This window comes from Nycticebus coucang, chromosome 15 (assembly GCF_027406575.1).
Source record: "Nycticebus coucang isolate mNycCou1 chromosome 15, mNycCou1.pri, whole genome shotgun sequence".
In the NCBI taxonomy this organism is placed as follows: domain Eukaryota; kingdom Metazoa; phylum Chordata; class Mammalia; order Primates; family Lorisidae; genus Nycticebus; species Nycticebus coucang.
Genome location: NC_069794.1, coordinates 16,138,444 through 16,155,652, shown reverse-complemented (window position 1 = coordinate 16,155,652; position 17,209 = coordinate 16,138,444). Strand labels below are relative to the sequence as shown.

Sequence of the window (17,209 nt, the reverse complement as noted above, 5' to 3'; positions counted from 1 at the left end):
AACCTTACACTACTCAGCCTTCCATTTGGCTATTTCTTTTCTTTCTTTCTTTTTTTTTAAATATACATACTTTTATTACAAAATTTTTAAAAAAACAAAACGCAAAATCTTAAAAAACCCAAAACTTACTATGTAAACTAGTTTCTAAGAGTATGCTGTGCTACCATACACAAGTCAAGAAATTAAACCATTATTAGGAACATTCAATATCAGAAGCTTTAAAATCTAACTGTATGTAGTAGCCTCTCAAAAAGCTACAACCTGCATTTTTTTAAAGTATTTTCTCTACAAAGAATCCTATCAGCTATACAAAAATCTGTACAGTTCTTATACTGAGCTAATGTTGAGCTGCACTTGAATTTACATTCTTAGCAAAACAATTGCCTGAGCATATACACACACTCCATACGCATCATTACAGGATAGCCATTTATTCATCTTCCTCCTCTTCCTCCTCCTCTTCCTCAGGTTCATTCTTCTTCTTTGAACCTGCTGGCCTGCCAGGGCCTTTCTTCCCTGCTTCACTTTTGCCCTTGGCACGGTATGCAGCAATATCCTTTTCATATTTCTCCTTTAGCTTTGCTGCTTTCTGTTCGTATGGCTGTTTATCTTTGGCTGACTGCTCAGACCACATTTCACCCAGTTTTTTTGCAGTATCCCCAATGGGCAGGCCCAGGTGTTCACTTTTAATCTTTGGGCATGTTCTGAACAAAACAGGAAAAAGGCAGATGGGGGCCTTTTAGGAGCACTGGGATCTTTTTTCTTTCCTTTCTTGTCGCCTTTGGGAGGAACATAGTTCTTTCTCTCTCTGTCATAGCGAGCTTTTGTCATTTTTGGCCATATCTTCAAACTTGGACTTTTCCTTTGCAGACATGGTCTTCCACCGCTCGGAACACTTCTTGGAAAACTCCGCGAAGTTGACGGAGGAGTCCGGGTGCTTCTTCTTGTGCTCTTGGCGGCATGTCTGCACGAAGGCGTACGACGACATCTTGCCCAGCGGCTTGTTGGGGGTCTCCCTTCCATTTGGCTATTTCTGAGTTGTTTATTCTTTGTAATAAACCAGCAATACTAAGTAAATTGCTTTCTTGAGTTCCGTGAGTCACTGTGGCATGTTATTGAATCTGTAGGATTATGGAAGACCCCATGAAGAATTATGGAAGACCCCAAATTTTGTAGTTTGCCAGGCAGAAATATGGATAGCGTGGGCATCCCATTTGTGGTGGGTGGATGTGGGACAGTGTCATGGGAATGAGCCTTTAATATATGGTGTCTCAAGGTTAACTCTGGAGTTAAGAGTCAGAACTGAAGTGAATTATTGGACAGAGTTGGAGAACTGGTGACATACACATCACGTACCTGACAGAAGGAAAGAATATCACACAATACCAAAGTGATCTACAAATATAATGCAATCCCTATCAAAGTCTTGAAGGTATATTATGCAAAAATAGAAAAACATATCTTAAAATTCATTTGTAATCTCAATGGATCTTAATAACCAAAACAACCTTCAAAAGAAGAAAAATAATGGATTCACACTTCCTGATAATCAAACTTATTACAAAGCTATAGTAATTGAAGTAGTGTTGTACTGGAATAAGAACAGACATACAGGCTAAAGAAATAGAGAAGTAAATCCTTTATATATGATTTCTGACAAGACTGTCCAGACCATTCAATGGGGGAAAAGATAGTCTTTTCAACAAATGGTTTCAGACAACTAGAAAGCCATACACAAAAGAATGAAATTGAACCCCTAACTCACACCATATTTGAAAATCAATTCAAAATACATCAAAGACCTATGCATAAGACCTAAAAATATAAAATAATAAGAAAACATGGAAATCTTTTTAACTTTAGATTAGGCAATGCAGTTGACTTCTAAACATCTGGGGGTCAGGAGTGTGATCCCCCTGCACAGTATAAACTCTGCACGTAAGTTTTAACTACCCCCAAACTTAATTACTGTTGATTGGAAGACATATTGATAACATAAGTAATCAACTAACACATATTTTGCATATAATATACTATATTCTTCCAATGAAGCGAGAAGAGAAAATGTTAAGAAAATCATAAGAAAGAGAAAATATATTTACTATTCATTAAGTGGAATCAAAAAATCTTCATTTTCTTCATCTTCATGTTGAATAAGATAAGGAAGAAGGGTTGATCTATGTCTCAGGAGTGACACAGACAGAAGAAGTGGTGGTGGAAGGGAGGCAGGAGAGGCAGACAAACTCGGTGTCATTTTACAGAAATACACTGCAATTTTTCTTTTTCTTTTTTTTTTTCCAGTTTTTGGCCGGGGCTGGGTTTAAACCCACCACCACCAGCATATGGGGCCGGCACCTTACTACACTGCAACTGTCTGGCTTTTCTGTGTTTTCATTTTTTTAAAAGTATTTCTTTAATATACAGTAACAATCTTTCTTTTACCATTTGCTTTGGTTTCAGTGCCCATATCACAGAAGGGTCCAAGCAGTCCTGAATAATCTAAACCCTTCTGAATGTCAACCTGTTGTCTGGCACTCCTATGTGTTCTTCCTCACTGTATGGCACTGGTTTGAAAGCACTCATCTCCATCAAGTCAGCTTCTGTTAATTCCTCAGTTCCTCTGGTGAGGTGTCTTATCAGCTCTTAAATTTCTATTTTGAAACCCTTCACTCCCCACCTTTTTTTTTTCCCCATATCCACAGTCTCTTTCATGATTTCCTTGATGGGCTCAGTTGTACATCCTCTGAAGTCATGTACTACATCTGGACACAGTTTTCTCCAGCAGGAATTTACTCTTTGGGGTTTGTTAGCTTTCACAGTTCTTTCTACAACAATGATTATATCATATAATAAGGATATATCCTCTCATAATTTCGTGATATTCTTGCTATCTGAGTTTTCTTCGATAGGCTGACAATCCTTTCCATAGGGTACTTTGTGCAATGAGCCTTAAAGGTTCTTATACCCCCCTGATCTCGAGGCTAAATTTGAGACGCTGAGTTTGAAAGCAAGTAGATTGTTTTGAAGACTTTGTGGTTGAACTCATAGGGTTCTTGGCGGCCAGGGGAAATGTCCAATATCAAAAGAACTTTAACGGTCAGTCCCTTACTGGCAATGTGCTCCTTGATTTCAGGGACAAAGCATCAATGAAAATAATCCAGAAAAAGGTTCTTGCTGTCTAGGCCTTCTTGTTGTACAACCAAAATACTGTTTATCTCAAAGCTTTGGAGTTAGCAACTTTACAGATAAGGGTAGTAGTAATCATAAACCATTTTGCCTTGGCCTTGAATCCTGGCCCGTGCTTCTCTTACTTATAAATACATGTCCTTTGAGGTACTTTTTTTCCCCCCACAGAATAGGGCAGTTTTGTCTGCATTATAAACATGTTCAAACAGATATCCTTTCCCCTCTGATTTTTTTATTAATTTTTTCGAGACAGAGTCTCACTGTGTCTCTGTGGGTAGTGTCCTGTGGCGTCACAGTTCACAGCAACCTCAAACTCTTGGGCTTAAGCAGTTCTCTTGCCTCAGTCTCCTGAGTAGCTGAGACTAGGTGCCTGCCACAATGTCCGGCTATTTTTTGGTTGTAGTTGTTATTGTTGAGGGTGGCTTGGACCTGCTAGCCTTGGTGTATGTGGCTGGCACCTACTCACTGAGCTATGGGTGCTGAGCCTCCTCTGATTTTCTTAATGGTCTGAGAACTCATCTTGGCAAAAGCTGCTTCTCCTATTATTTAGCTCTTTTTTTAAATTAAATCCTAACTGTATACACTGAAGCATTTATGGGGTACGATGTGATTTTATATACATTTTGGAATGATTACATCAAACTGATTAACATAGCCTTAACCTCACTTAATTATTGTCTTAAGACATTTACACTCTACACGTAATAGATTTGACATGAACCCTTGCAATATGCACCACAGGTCTGGTTCCATTGTTTATCCTCCCTCCATCCTTTCTCCCCTCCCTTCCCCCTCTTCTTCCTTCCTTCATCCTGAGCTATAGTTGTGTTTTATCTTACATATGAAACTATGGGTGATTATAAATTGGTTTCATAATAGTACTGAGTACATCTGATACTTTTTCTTCTGTTCTTGAGATACTTAACAAAGAAGAGTATGTTCCAGATTCATCCATGTAAACATAAAAGAGGTAAAGTGTCCATATTTTTTAAGGCTGCATAATATTCCATGGTCTACATATACCATAATTTATTAATCCATTCATGTGTCGAGGGGGACCTGGACTTCTTCCATGACTTGGCAACTACAAATTGAGTGTCAATAAACAATCTGGTGCACAAATCTTTGTTGTAAAGTGATTTTTGGTCTTTTGGATATATACCTAGTAGAGGAATTGCAGGTTTGAATGACGGGTCTACTTTTAGATCCCAAAGTGTTCTCCAAACTTCTTTCCCAAAGGGACGTATTAGCTTGCACTCCCACCAGCAGTGCAGAAGTGTTCCCTTTCCTCCACATCCATGCCAACATTTGTAGTTTGGAGATTTTGTTAATGTGGGCTACTCTTATAAGAGTTAGATGATATCTCAAAGTGGTTTAATCTGATGATTAAAGATGATGAGCATTTTTTCATGTGTCTGTAGGTCATGTGCCTGTCTTCAGAGAAGCTTCTGTTCTGCACCTGTCTTGTTCAAAGAAGTCTCTTGCCCACAATGAAATGGGATCACTTGTTCTTTTCTTTCTTTTTGAGACAGAGCCTCAAGCTGTCGCCTGGGTAGAGTGCTATGGCATCACAGCTCACAGTAACCTCTAACTCCTGGGCTTAAGCGATTCTCTTGCCTCAGCCTCCCAAGTAGCTGGGACTACAGGTGCCTGCCACAATGCCTGGCTATTTTTTGGTTGTAGTTGTCATTGTTGTTTGGCAGGTCTGGGCTGGATTCGAGCCTGCCAGCTCTGGTGTATGTGGCTGGCATCTTAGCCACTTGAGCTACAGGCGCCGATCCACTTGTTCTTTTCTTACTAGTAAGTCTGTATTCTCTGTGGATTGTGGTTATCAAAGCTTTATCAGAAACATAAACTGAAAATATTTTTCCCATTCTGAGGGCTGTCTGCTTGCTTTACTGTGTTCCTGGCTGTGTAGAAGCTTTTTAGTTTGATCAGATTCCAGTAATGTATTTTTGGTGTTGCTTTAATTGCCTGGGTGGGTCCTCCTGATAAAGTAATCTGCCAGGCCAATTTCTTTAAACGTTTCCTCTGCGCTCTCTCCAAGTATCTTTATAGTTCCATGTCTTAAGTTTAATTCTTTTATCTAGTGAGAGTCAATTTTTGTTAATGGTGAAAGGTGTGGGTCTAGTTTCAGTCTTCTACAAGTTAACAGACAATTCACCCAGCACCATTTGTTAAATAGGGACTCTTGCCTCCAATTTATGTTTTTGATAGGCTTATCAAAGATCAAATGACAATAAGAGGCTGGGTTCATCTCTTGGTTCTCTATTCTGTTCCATATATGTACCTATTTTTGAGCCAGTACCATGCTTTTTTGATCACTATAGATTTATAGTATAGTCTGAAGTCTGGTTGTGTGATTCCTCCTGATTTGTTTTTATTTCTGAGTAATATCTTGGCTATTTGAGTTTTTTTCTGATTCCATATAAAAAGAAGTACTATTTTTTCCAGATCTTTAAAGTATGACAATGGTGCTTTGTTAAAATGTACGTACTGCCCAAAATATTGCTTTGGGCAGTATGTTTATTTTAACAATGTTGATTCTTCCCAGCCATGGTATGTTTTTCCGTTTGTTAACATCATCATCTATTCCTTTTCTCAGAGTTTCATAGTTCTCTTTATAGAGATCTTTCACGTCCTTTGTTAGGTAAATTCCCAAACATTACATCTTCTTTGGCACTACTGTAAAAGGAATAGAGTCCCTGACTGTTTTTGCAGCTAGACTATTGTTGGTATATATAAAAGCTACTGATTTGTGAGTATTGATTTTGTATCCTGAGACGTTTTAGTTATTCCTTGATCACTTCTAAGAGTTTTGTAGTTGAGTCCATAGAGTTTTTCAGGTATAAAATCATGTCATCTGTGAACAGTAAAAGTTTGATTTCCTCTGTTCCTGTTTGTATATCCTTGATCACCTTCTCTTGCCTGATTGCGACAGCTAAGACTTTCATTACAGTGTTAAAAAGCAGTGGAGACAACAGGTAACCTTGCCTGGTTCCTGATCTGAGTGGAAATGTTTTCAATTTTACTCCATTCAATATGATATTGACTGTGGGTTTGCTGTAGATGGCCTTATCAGTTTAAGAAATTTCCCTTCTATACCTATTTTCTTAAATAGTCTGATGATGAAAAGATACTAGATATTATCAAAAGCCTTTTCTGCATCAGTTGAGAAAATAATATGGTCTTTGTTTTTATTTTGTTTATGTGATGTATTGTATTTATAGATTTACATATATTGAACCAACCTTGAGACCCTGGGATAAAACCAACCTGGTCATAGTGTATAATTCGTGTGATGTATTCCTGGATTCTGTTTCGTAGGATCTTATGGAATATTTTTGTATCTATATTCATTCATGATATTGGCCTATAATTTTCTTTCCTTGTTGGGTCTTTTCCTGGTTTGGGGATCAGGCTGGTATTTCCTTCATAGAATGTGTTGGGAAGTATTCCTTCTTTTTCTATGTTTTGGAAAAGATTATGTAATATAGATACTACTTACCCTTTAAAGCAGAGGTCCTCAAACTTTTTAAACAGGGGGCCAGTTCACTGTCCCTCAGACTGTTGGAGGGCCAGACTATAGTTTAAAAAAAAAACCTATGAACAAATTCCTATGCACACTGCACATAACTTATTTCGAAGTAAAAAAACAAAATGAGAACAAATACAATCACACTGCCTCATGTGGCCTGCAGGCCTTAGTTCGAGGACCCCTGCTTTAAGATTTGGTAGAATTCTGATGTGAAGCCATCTGGTCCCAGACTTATTTTGGGGGAGATTTCATATAGTTGATGCTATTGCAGTACTTGATATAGGTCTATTCAACATTTCCAATTCTTTCTGGCTGAGTCTAAGAAGGTGGCATGCTTCCAAGCATTGGGCTATTTCCTTCAGATTTTCATATTTCTGAGAATATAGTTTTTTATAGTATTCATTAAGAATTTTTTGAATTTCTGGTGTCTGTTGTTATTTCTCCTTTATCATTTCTGATTGATGGTATTAGGGGTTTTACTTTTCTGTTTCTGCTTAGGTTAGCCAAAGGTTTATAAATTTTGTTAATCTTTTCAAAAAGGCAACATTTTGATTCATTGATCTTTTGATTGATTCTTTTGTTTTTGATTTCATTTAATTCTGCTCTAATTTTCATTATTTCCTTTCTTCTGCTGGGTTTGGGGTTGGAATGTTCTTCCTTTGTCCCATTAAGTTGTTGACTTCCTCTCTTTCTGTTCTCTTGAGGAAGGCCTGCACTGCTATAAATTTTCCTGTTAAGACTGCCTTTACAGTATCCCACAGGTTCTGATAATTCATGTCTTCATTATTGTTTTGTTCCAGAAATTTTGTCATTTCCTTCCTAATCTCATCTATATCCAGCTATCATTCAGTGTAAGATTATTTAGTTTCCATGTCTTTGTATTAGTATGAAGAATCCTGTTGTTTTTGAGCTCAATTTTAATTCTGTGATGGTCTGAGAAAATACAAGGAATAATTTCTATTCTTTTAAATTTGCTGAGGTTAGGCACGTGACCTAAGATGTGGTCAATATTGAAGGATGTTCCATGGACTGATGAGAAGAATGTGTGTTCAGTTTTGTTGGGATGAAATGTTCTGTAGATGTCTGTTAAGTCCATTTGTTGTAGGGTCAAGTTTACGTCCAATATTTCTTTGTTTAGCTTATTATTGGAGGATCTATCCAACACTACCAAAGGAGTACTAAAATCCCCAACTATTATGGTACTGGACTATTATGGTATTATTCATGTCTGTTAGGGTCTCCTTTACAAATTGAGGAGCATTCTGGTTGGGCACATAAATGTTAATAATTGAAATCTCTTCATGTTGAGTGTTTCCCTTGACAAATATGAAGTGATCATCCTTGTCTTTGCTTATCTTTGTTGTTTAAAGCCTATTCAATCCGTGAATAAATTGCAACCCGTTTTTTTCTGATTTCTGTTTTCCTGAATTATAGGTGTTCACCCCTTTGCCCTGAGTCTATTTTTATCCTTTTAAGGTGAGATCCTTGTGTGCAGCAGATATCTGGTCTGAGTTTATGTATCCAGTTAGCCAACCTGTGCCTCTTTAGAGGACAATTTAATTCATTCACATTCATTGAGAGAATTGATGAGCTGGTAGTGTTTTGGGTGTAATGTTTTTCGAAAGTCCAGTTGACTTTTTTTTTTTTTAATTTTTTCTTTTTTTTTTAACCTGGGGCTGGGTTTGAACTCGCCACCTTCGGCATATGGGGATGGCGGCCTACTCCTTTGAGCTACAGGTGCCCCCCCCCCCGCAATTGAAATTTTTAATCCTTTCACCACTGTGGAAGTTGGGTTTTGATCAAAAATTTCTGAGTGAGTTTACCTTGGTGGTAGAGCATTGTGCTGGTTGTTGTGGAGGATAGGTCTGAGAATATCTGGAGAGCTGGTTTAGTTATGGCAAATTTCTTCAACATGTGTATGTCATTAAAGTATTTAAATTCTCCATCACAAATGAAACTCAGTTTAGCTGGATACAGGATCCTGAGCTGAAAGTTGTTTTGTTTTAGGAGATTGAAGTTTGATGACCATCCTCTTCTGGCTTGAAAAGTTTCAGCTGAGAGATCTGCAGTCATTCTAATATTCTTCCCCTTGTAGGTTATGATTTTCTTACGTCTGGCTGCTTGCAGAATTTTCTCCTTCATATTAGCTTTGGCAAAGTTAATTACAAAGTGTCTAGGAGATGCCTTGTTTGGATTGAGTCATGCTGGGGTTCTGAAACTATCTGCTATGTGAGTTTCAGTGTCTCTTGCCATGCTTGGGAAGTTCTCCTCGATTGTATCTTGGAGTACAGCATCTGTGCCTTTAGGAACATCCTCTTCACCTTCAGGGATTCCTATAAGGCCAATGTTTGCTCTTTTAGAGTGGTCCCACAACTCTCTCAGGGAATGATCCGTTTTTTGCTCTCTACTTCTCTGCCTCTTTGAGCATTTGGGAGCATTCAAAAGCTTTGTCTTCAATTTCACAGATCCTTTCTTCTGCCTGCTCCATTCTGTTACTGAGAAATTCTTCTGTATTTTTCAAATCTTTGAGGGCTGCAAAATTTTGCCTCAATGTGTCAACATCTTCAGAGATTTTTGTCTTTGAATTCACTGAATTTTTAAGACAACTTTTGAATTACTCCTTGAATTTCTAGTTCTACCTTTACTTTAATTACTTATTTGCCATCCAAATTCCAAACTCGATTTCTGACATCTCAGCCATTTGTTTATGAATGAGATCTTCTGTTGTGTCTCCTTTTTCATTTCTTGGGGGAGTTGATATACTCTGATTATTCAAGTGGCCAGAATTTTTCTGCTGATTCCATCCCATGATTATTTTTCACCATTTGGCTAGAGAAGCTGGTAAGGTGAAATTGGATTGAGGGATCCTGGAGTTGTAATTAACCAGCCCTTTACCAAAAAGCTGGGACTAGTGACTATGGCTTTTCCCATACAACTTTACAAAGGTCCCATTTGGTACTGCAGCCTGAGTCTCTGGGGACCTGCTTGGTGTGATGGGGCTAGGTGGCTCTGTTTTGTATTCAGCTAGTCTCTATCCAAAGCTAGTAAATCAGTGGCTTTGGGTTGAAATCTCAGCTGTGGAGAAATACAAGCAACTAAGACACCCCGGCCCCCATGAGCAACAACTGAAAGGAGAATCAGACCCTCTCATTTCAATGCAACCAGGGCACAACCTTGGAGGGTCCCCAGGCGACCAGCCCAGGTCAAGAGTTCCAAACCAATTGTCCCGGTCAGCACTAATGCAGATAAAGTGGGAGAGTTCAAAAGGTCTCCAGCAACTAGACAGCAGGCTACTGGCAGCTCAACTGTAACTTGGTCCAGTGCTCTGTGGAGTCACAAAGGCCCGCCTAGTAAAATAGTCCAGAGGTACTGGTGCCTCTGTCCCCACCTTGCACCTCCATCATGCCCAGTAACCTTGCAGGGCTGTGACCCAGTTCCCTCCAATGAGCAAATGTGCCAGGGATTTTTGCACCTGCCAGAGTCAAAGGGGAGTTAATGCCTCCTTGGCCAGGCTGCCACACTCAGCCATCAGCCAGCAGGGGGAGCTACCTCAGGTGCTCAATGGAAACAGGGGAGTATTTCACCTGAGTTTGTTGCAAGCCAGAGGTTAACAAAGCAGCAAATATTTTTCTCCAAGACCACGCCTCTCCCCCAGTCGCATTGCTCCTCTGAATCCCTTCAGGGTGAAATTTGGCTCCTTCTGGCAATCCACAGAATTGGGGAGGTGTATCTCTAAAATTTGACCCTGGCATGATCACTCTACTATTGCTGATGCTGTGTAGCAGGTACCTCCGTCCGCTACTGGTTTGCACTTTTGCAAAGCCAGGCCAGACACCCTCTCCCATGCACCCTTCTGCATTGCTACTGAATTCACTGTTTCAGTGCAGATGTGTTGCTGCAACCCATGCAATGTCCAGTCCTAGCAAAAAACTGCAGACTTTCTGGTCTCTGCAGGGGTTGGGCTTCTAGACCACCAGGCAAGGGGGGAAAGGTGGACTGGGAGTTAAAAATGGCAGGGAAAATATCTGTTCAACTTTCATGCCAGGCAAGAGAATGCCTAGGCTCACAGCAGGGTCTCTCTGGAGAAGGAGCCTCTAGCAACTCTCTCCCGTGGGGTGAGACAAGAGGTCTTTAGTTCACTGCTTGCTTGTAGAGATCATACAGCAAGCCACTCTCTTGGGGGAGGGGACAGACACTTGTCCTCTTTGGAATGGGTTTTGTACCTGAAATTTGCTTACTTGGAGTCGCAGCTTGCCTCAGCAGGGAGAACATGCAGTTATCAATCTTCTTTCTCAGCTCAGATCTGGACCTTCAGCTTTATTGGGTTCTTTCTGGCCACTATTTCTCCCTCTGGACGGGTGCTTCTGTTGAAAGCTTGCTCCAGTCAGCCATATTCCCCCTACCCCCGTAAATTGACTTTTTATGCCTAACCTCTTCCTAAAATTATCAAACCATCCATTACTGTTATTAAATTCTCCACCTTTAGATCCTTCACCTTCCTGTTGCTTCAAATCATCATATAATGACTTTTTTTTTCTAAAATCATATTAGAGTCTATAGGTATGCCTTTCTTACAATAATCCTGCATTTGCATAGCAGTTGCATTTAAATAGGAGATTAAAAGATATTTAGCAAAAAGTAGGTGGTTTTTGTGCCTGTTGACACAGGTGTGGTGATGGCTTCATTAATTTCCTTTCCTTTTTTTTTTACAGTGGTCATTACACTGGATTCATTTATCTTGAGATGGTGGGTTACTTCAGTTGCAGACTGAAGACCTCTTGTAGTGGGCATCTTGTAGTCCCAGCTACTCAGGACTACCTTAATCTACCATACATATTAGGCAATTCAACTTTTTTCCTGGAATGTCATGAATTTTTTCTGTTTCTTAGGGACACTCCCTGCATCACTAGTGGCACTTTAGTCAAAGTTTACAGTATTGTGCTAAATATGACAAAAAGTTCTCTAGAACTGTGAGCTCACTTTTTACTGAGGTACACAATTTACTGGACAGGGGATCTGCTCAGAGGTGTCTAACATTATGTGACATTTTAACTGGATACTCACAATGCTTGAGCTCACTTTGATAGCAACAGGTGGTAGTTATGAAATTATTATAGTAGTACAGTATGCAGTACAGGTAACTTTATGAAGTTATGATTTAAAGCTGCATCATTTCTCCCAACTGCAAATCATGCCACTTACAGTATGGGTAAATTTTGATACATTTTAAACTTTTAATAATAGATTTATGTATGTATATGATAGTAAATGATGAATTAGTATCTCTATATGTTTTATACATTCTATATATCTCTATATTTTATACATTCATCAATGCATTCATGAAATGCCTAGTTTTTTAATTTTTAAAAAATGTTTCTAGGCAGTATGGTTTATCTGTGAGTTTTTCACATTGTTTCAAATCTCCAAATTTTTTTCCAATATATTTATTGAAAAAAATTCATGTATAAGTGGACCTATGAGCTTAAACCCTTGTTTTTTCAGGGTTTAACTGTAGTTTCTTAGCCACAGTACCAAAAGCACTAAAGGAAAACAAACTCAGCATCATCCAAAATTGAAACTTTGGTGTTGCAAAGGACACCATCAAGAAAATGAGAAGACAACCTAAAAAATAGGAGAAAATTTTGTAAATCACATATCTGATAAGCTATTTATTCTAAAATATATAAAGAAGTCCTATAGTTAAACAACAAAAATAACAGAGTTCAAAAATGGACAAAGGATCTCCATAGGTAGTTCTCCAAAGAAGGTATATGTACTGCCAATAAATAATGAGATGGTGAACATCATTTGCCATCAGAGAAATGCAAATCAAAACCATAACTATGTATCACTTCACACCCACTATATGTCCTTTTTCCCTAGGAGAGCCAGCCTGAGCAAGAGCAAGATCCCGCCTCTACTAAAAAGATAGGAAAAATAGCCAGCTATCATGGTGGGCACCTTGTAGTCCCAGCTACTCAGGAGCTGAGGTAGGAGGATAGCTTGAACCCAGGAGTCTGAGGCTACTGTGAGCTGGGCTGACACCACGGCTCTCTTGCCTGGGCAACAGAGTGAGACTATGTCTCTAAAAGAAAAAAAAAAGAAAAGGAAAAGAAAATTATGGAACAATATTCTTCATGAATGCAGATGCTAAAATCTTTAATGAAGTTTCAGGAAGTCAAAACCAGCAATATATAAAAAGGATCCTACATCATGACCAAGTGGACTTTATCTCAGGAATGCCAGGTTAATTCAACAGTATTATCAGCCAGTATAATTCATTCTATTATCTAAAAGAGAAAAACCATACGATCATTTCAATAGATGCAGAAAAAGCATCTGATATACTCCAGTGTCAATTCATGATAAAAATTACTAGTAAACTAGGAATAAAAGGAAGCTTCTTCAAGAACCTAAAGCTAACATCATATATAATGGTCTAAAAGAAATGCTTTCCATGTAAGATGAAAAACAGGTAAGGGTGTCTGATCTCAACTGGGAGGTCATCACTAGTCCAGTGCAAGAAGAAAAAGAAATAAAATACGTCAATATTATAAAAGCAGTAAAACTATTTTTACTTGTCCAAGACATTATCCATTATGAAGCAATCCTATGATCTCAACAACTACAACTGACCGGTTATGAAGAAAATCCTGAGAACCCTATTAGAGCTAATAAGTGAGTACAGCCACAGGACACAAGGACAATAAACAAAAATTAATTGTATTTCTACATATTAGCAACACTATGGGAATTTAAAAAGTACCATTTATATTAGTATTAAGAGATGAACTTCTTAGCAAAATATGTACACTACAAACTATAAAACTTTGCTAGGAGTAAAGACCAAAATAAATTGAAAGATATATTCATGGAGACTAAATATAATCAACACACTGTTTTCCCCCAAACTAACAGTTGAAATAAAAAAATCTTAGCAGGCTTTTTTGTTTTCCAAAGAAATTTTTAAGTCCCATTTAAAAGGGGACAAAAATCTTTTTAAAATATTAACTTAAAAATTGTTTTTTATTAAATCATAACTGTGTACATTGAGGCATTTATGGGGTTCAGTGTACTGATTTGATATACAATGTACAATGCTTAAACTGATTAACACATCCATCACAATTATATTCTTTTAATAGTTTTGAAATGTACCACTGTATCATGCACATTAGGTGATGTTCCCCCAAATACCCTCCCCCTCCCCTTTCTCTTTCTTTTTCCCTTGTACTTTCTGGACTATAGTTATGTTTTATCATTCATATGAATGTGTAGATGCTTATATATTGATTTCATAGTAGTACTGAGTATACTGGATACTTTTTTTTCTCCCATTCTTGAGATACTTTGCTAAGAAGAATATGTTCCAACTCCAAATCTTGATTAGAAATCAATGCAATAAAAAACTGGACAGAGAAAATGACAAAAAAAATCCAACTAAGAAAACTTCACATTCAGTTAGCTTCACTGGGCACTTCATGAAAGATAGCCAATAAGCACACAAAAAGATGCTTAATTAAGTCTATAGGTAAATGCAAATTGAAGCCACAATGAGCTATCCCCATACACCCACTAAATTAAAAGACTGACGGACACCAAGCGTTAGTGAGGATGTACAACAATGAGAACTGTCACATGTTACTTGTTGGACTGTTACAACCGCTTCAGAAAACAACTTCTTTGCCTCTTAGATTATATACATATCTTCCCTACAACATCCCCCTATTCCTACTATTAACAAGAGAGAAATGAAAACATACATCCAGACTAAGATTAGTAACAGCTTCAAACTGGAAACAACCCAAATATTCATCAAATAAAATGGATAAACGGAATATCTATACAATGGAATATTACTCAAGAATAAAAAGGAACAATTGAAAAAAAAAAGAAACAATCTACTGACATATTCAACATGGAAAAGTCTAAAAAGCATTCTTTCAAACAAAAGAATGCCACTTATCATTCAGTTTATGACACTGGAGAAGAGGCACAGGTGTTACTAAAGAAAGTAGACCAGTGACTGCCAGGAAATGGGTGTGGGGAGAGGGTTTCCACCACACAGGTGAAAGACAGAACTTCAGGGAGGGAAATGTTCTTTCACTTGATTGTAATGATAATTGTGAGCGCCAGATAATTCTATCAAAAACTCATCCTAGAAAAAGTACTGCCTATGTATTTAGAAAAAGTCAATGAATTGTAAACTTAAATTGGTGAATTTTATTATATCCCAATAAAGATGGATAAAAACAAAAAAAATCAATGTATAACACAAAACAAGATCATAAACATTTTTGGTACCATCAGCAAGTATAAAAATTATGCTAAGATTGGAGGGGAAAAAAGTACAACAATGTAAACATACAGAATACATACATATCTGATAGCATGGACCTGTAATTCCAGCTACTTGGGAAGCTGAGGTGGGGTATTATTTGGGCTCAGGAATTTGAAACTAGTCTGGGCAATACAGTGAGACTGTCTAAGAAGGCAAAACAAAATGAATAAATATTTGAAACTTACTAATGTTAAAAACAAAAGGATGAATAAACATTCAGAAGTAAATTCAGGCTTGGCACCTATAGTTCAGTGGTTAGGGCACCAGCCACATATACTAAGACTGGCGGGTTTGAACCCAGCCCAGGGCTCCTAAACAACAACGACAACTGCAAAAAACAAACAAACAAACAAACCCAGCCAGGTGTTGTGGTAGGCGCCTGTAGTCCCAGCTACTTGGGAGACTAAGGCAAGAGAACTGCTTACGCCCAAGAGTTTGAGGTTGCTGCAAGCTGTGATGCCACAGTAATCTACCAAGGGCGACATAGTGAGACTCTGTCTCAAAAAAAAAAAAGAAAAAGGTAAACTCAACTAAAAAAAAATGCACAGATCATATCAGAAGCTGTATTAAAGAAAAAAAAAGCCACAATTAAAAACTGAAATTCTAAATGTAGCAAAAGATGACATTCACTGCTCATAATCAAACTAGAAATTAATACCAAAATTAGGGAAAATTCACTATTATTAGAAATTAAAACAAGAAAAGCTTTTCCTTTGATCAAACAGAAGTTTAAATTCAAACTATAAAGTATGTAAAAAATAACAATAAAACCCGCAGTATGTATCGGAATCAGAACCTGAGAGGAAATTCATAGTGTTAAAGATACCTGCAATTTACCTCTGAGGAGACAATAAAACAAAAAAAGACACCTACATTGACTTCTATTTCCAAAACAATATGATGGCAGCTGAATTGTGAACTGTCTCATTTTCCCTCTTGTTAACAATATATAGCAACAAGAAGAAAACAAAACAAAATTCACAAACAGCATTTTCATAAAACTAGGAACAGAGAAAACTCCCAAACTCAAAATTGCCAAATACAAAGTTATACAGCAAATCTGCAAGGGCAGTCACCAAGGTGCTGTGGAGGAGAAAATGCCAGGTGTAAGGTGGTCTAGCGGCTCCGAAGTCTGGAGCACATTCCAGAAGCAGAGAGCTTGACCCTGCTCAGCAATGTCTGTGTTGTAACTTAGCTAGAACAAAGCAGGATTCATTACTGGGGAACAAGATGAGGAGAAAGCTAAGTAAGTCTCAGGTTGGGAGTGAGATCATAGGTACAGATCTCATGAAACACTAGGAAAAGTATAAACTGCATCATTTGGGAAGGCATGAGAATGGGTTTGGGAAATAGAACTGTAGGAAGAAAGAAGCCCTCCTAAACCAGGCTAGGATCTGAGAGCCTGAGATGTGGATGTGCAGAAGCATTACCTTCTTGGCCTTTTCCTATAGCAGCAGTGCAGAAAGCACTGACCACAAAGCTTAACCACTAACCCTGGCTCGTTACACAGAGTATGTCATAATACCCTCTCCCAGGACCCTCTTCCTCCAGAGGGCATGCTAAAATCTTTCATGTAAGGTAAAATTTTTCATTCAAAAATTCATATAAAAATACAAGGAAAAATAAGCTATCATTCTTATAGACCAGAGTAAAACTGGCAAAACATAGATGAAAATGATAATATTCCAAAATAAGCTTTACAAATTTAAAAATATTACCTTTCTTGGTATTTCCTTTTGTTACACTCTTAACTATGTTCAAGTTTCAGTTGTATCTGTCAGCTTTCAACATCATTTGACTCCAAGCTATTACAAATAAAGAAGCAAGTTTATTTCTCCACTTCTTCCCCCTTCTCTTCTATTCTTGTTATTGTATTATTTCTTCATGATCAGACCCTACAACATTTATATACTATTGTTATCTGCAGGGTGCATGTGGGAAGACTTAAGGGAAGAGTCATACCTTCATGTGCTTGCATTACTAGTAATAATGATTTTATAAGCTTGAAGCCAATATTCAATTATTTGTTGAAAGAAGATTAGGAATTAAATTAGGAATATGATTATAGAGCATGGAAAAAAGGAAAACAGAGAAAGGAGATAAGTGATTCAAGAAGAACCTTAATTACAGTTCAAAGCACT

At 37.8% G+C, this 17,209-nt stretch overlaps 1 protein-coding gene and 1 pseudogene across 2 annotated transcripts in view; both read right to left on the bottom strand.

The window, feature by feature from the left end:
• Positions 1–17,209, bottom strand: part of UGGT2 (UDP-glucose glycoprotein glucosyltransferase 2) — a 236,260-nt gene that overhangs the window by 13,878 nt on the left and 205,173 nt on the right. The window lies entirely within an intron of this gene.
• On the bottom strand, positions 248–10,583 carry LOC128566959 (high mobility group protein B2-like; annotated as a pseudogene). Its single transcript, XR_008374677.1, has 3 exons — positions 10,514–10,583; positions 8,975–9,057; positions 248–1,027 (listed from the first exon to the last, which is right to left on the bottom strand). The product of XR_008374677.1 is annotated as a high mobility group protein B2-like (transcript).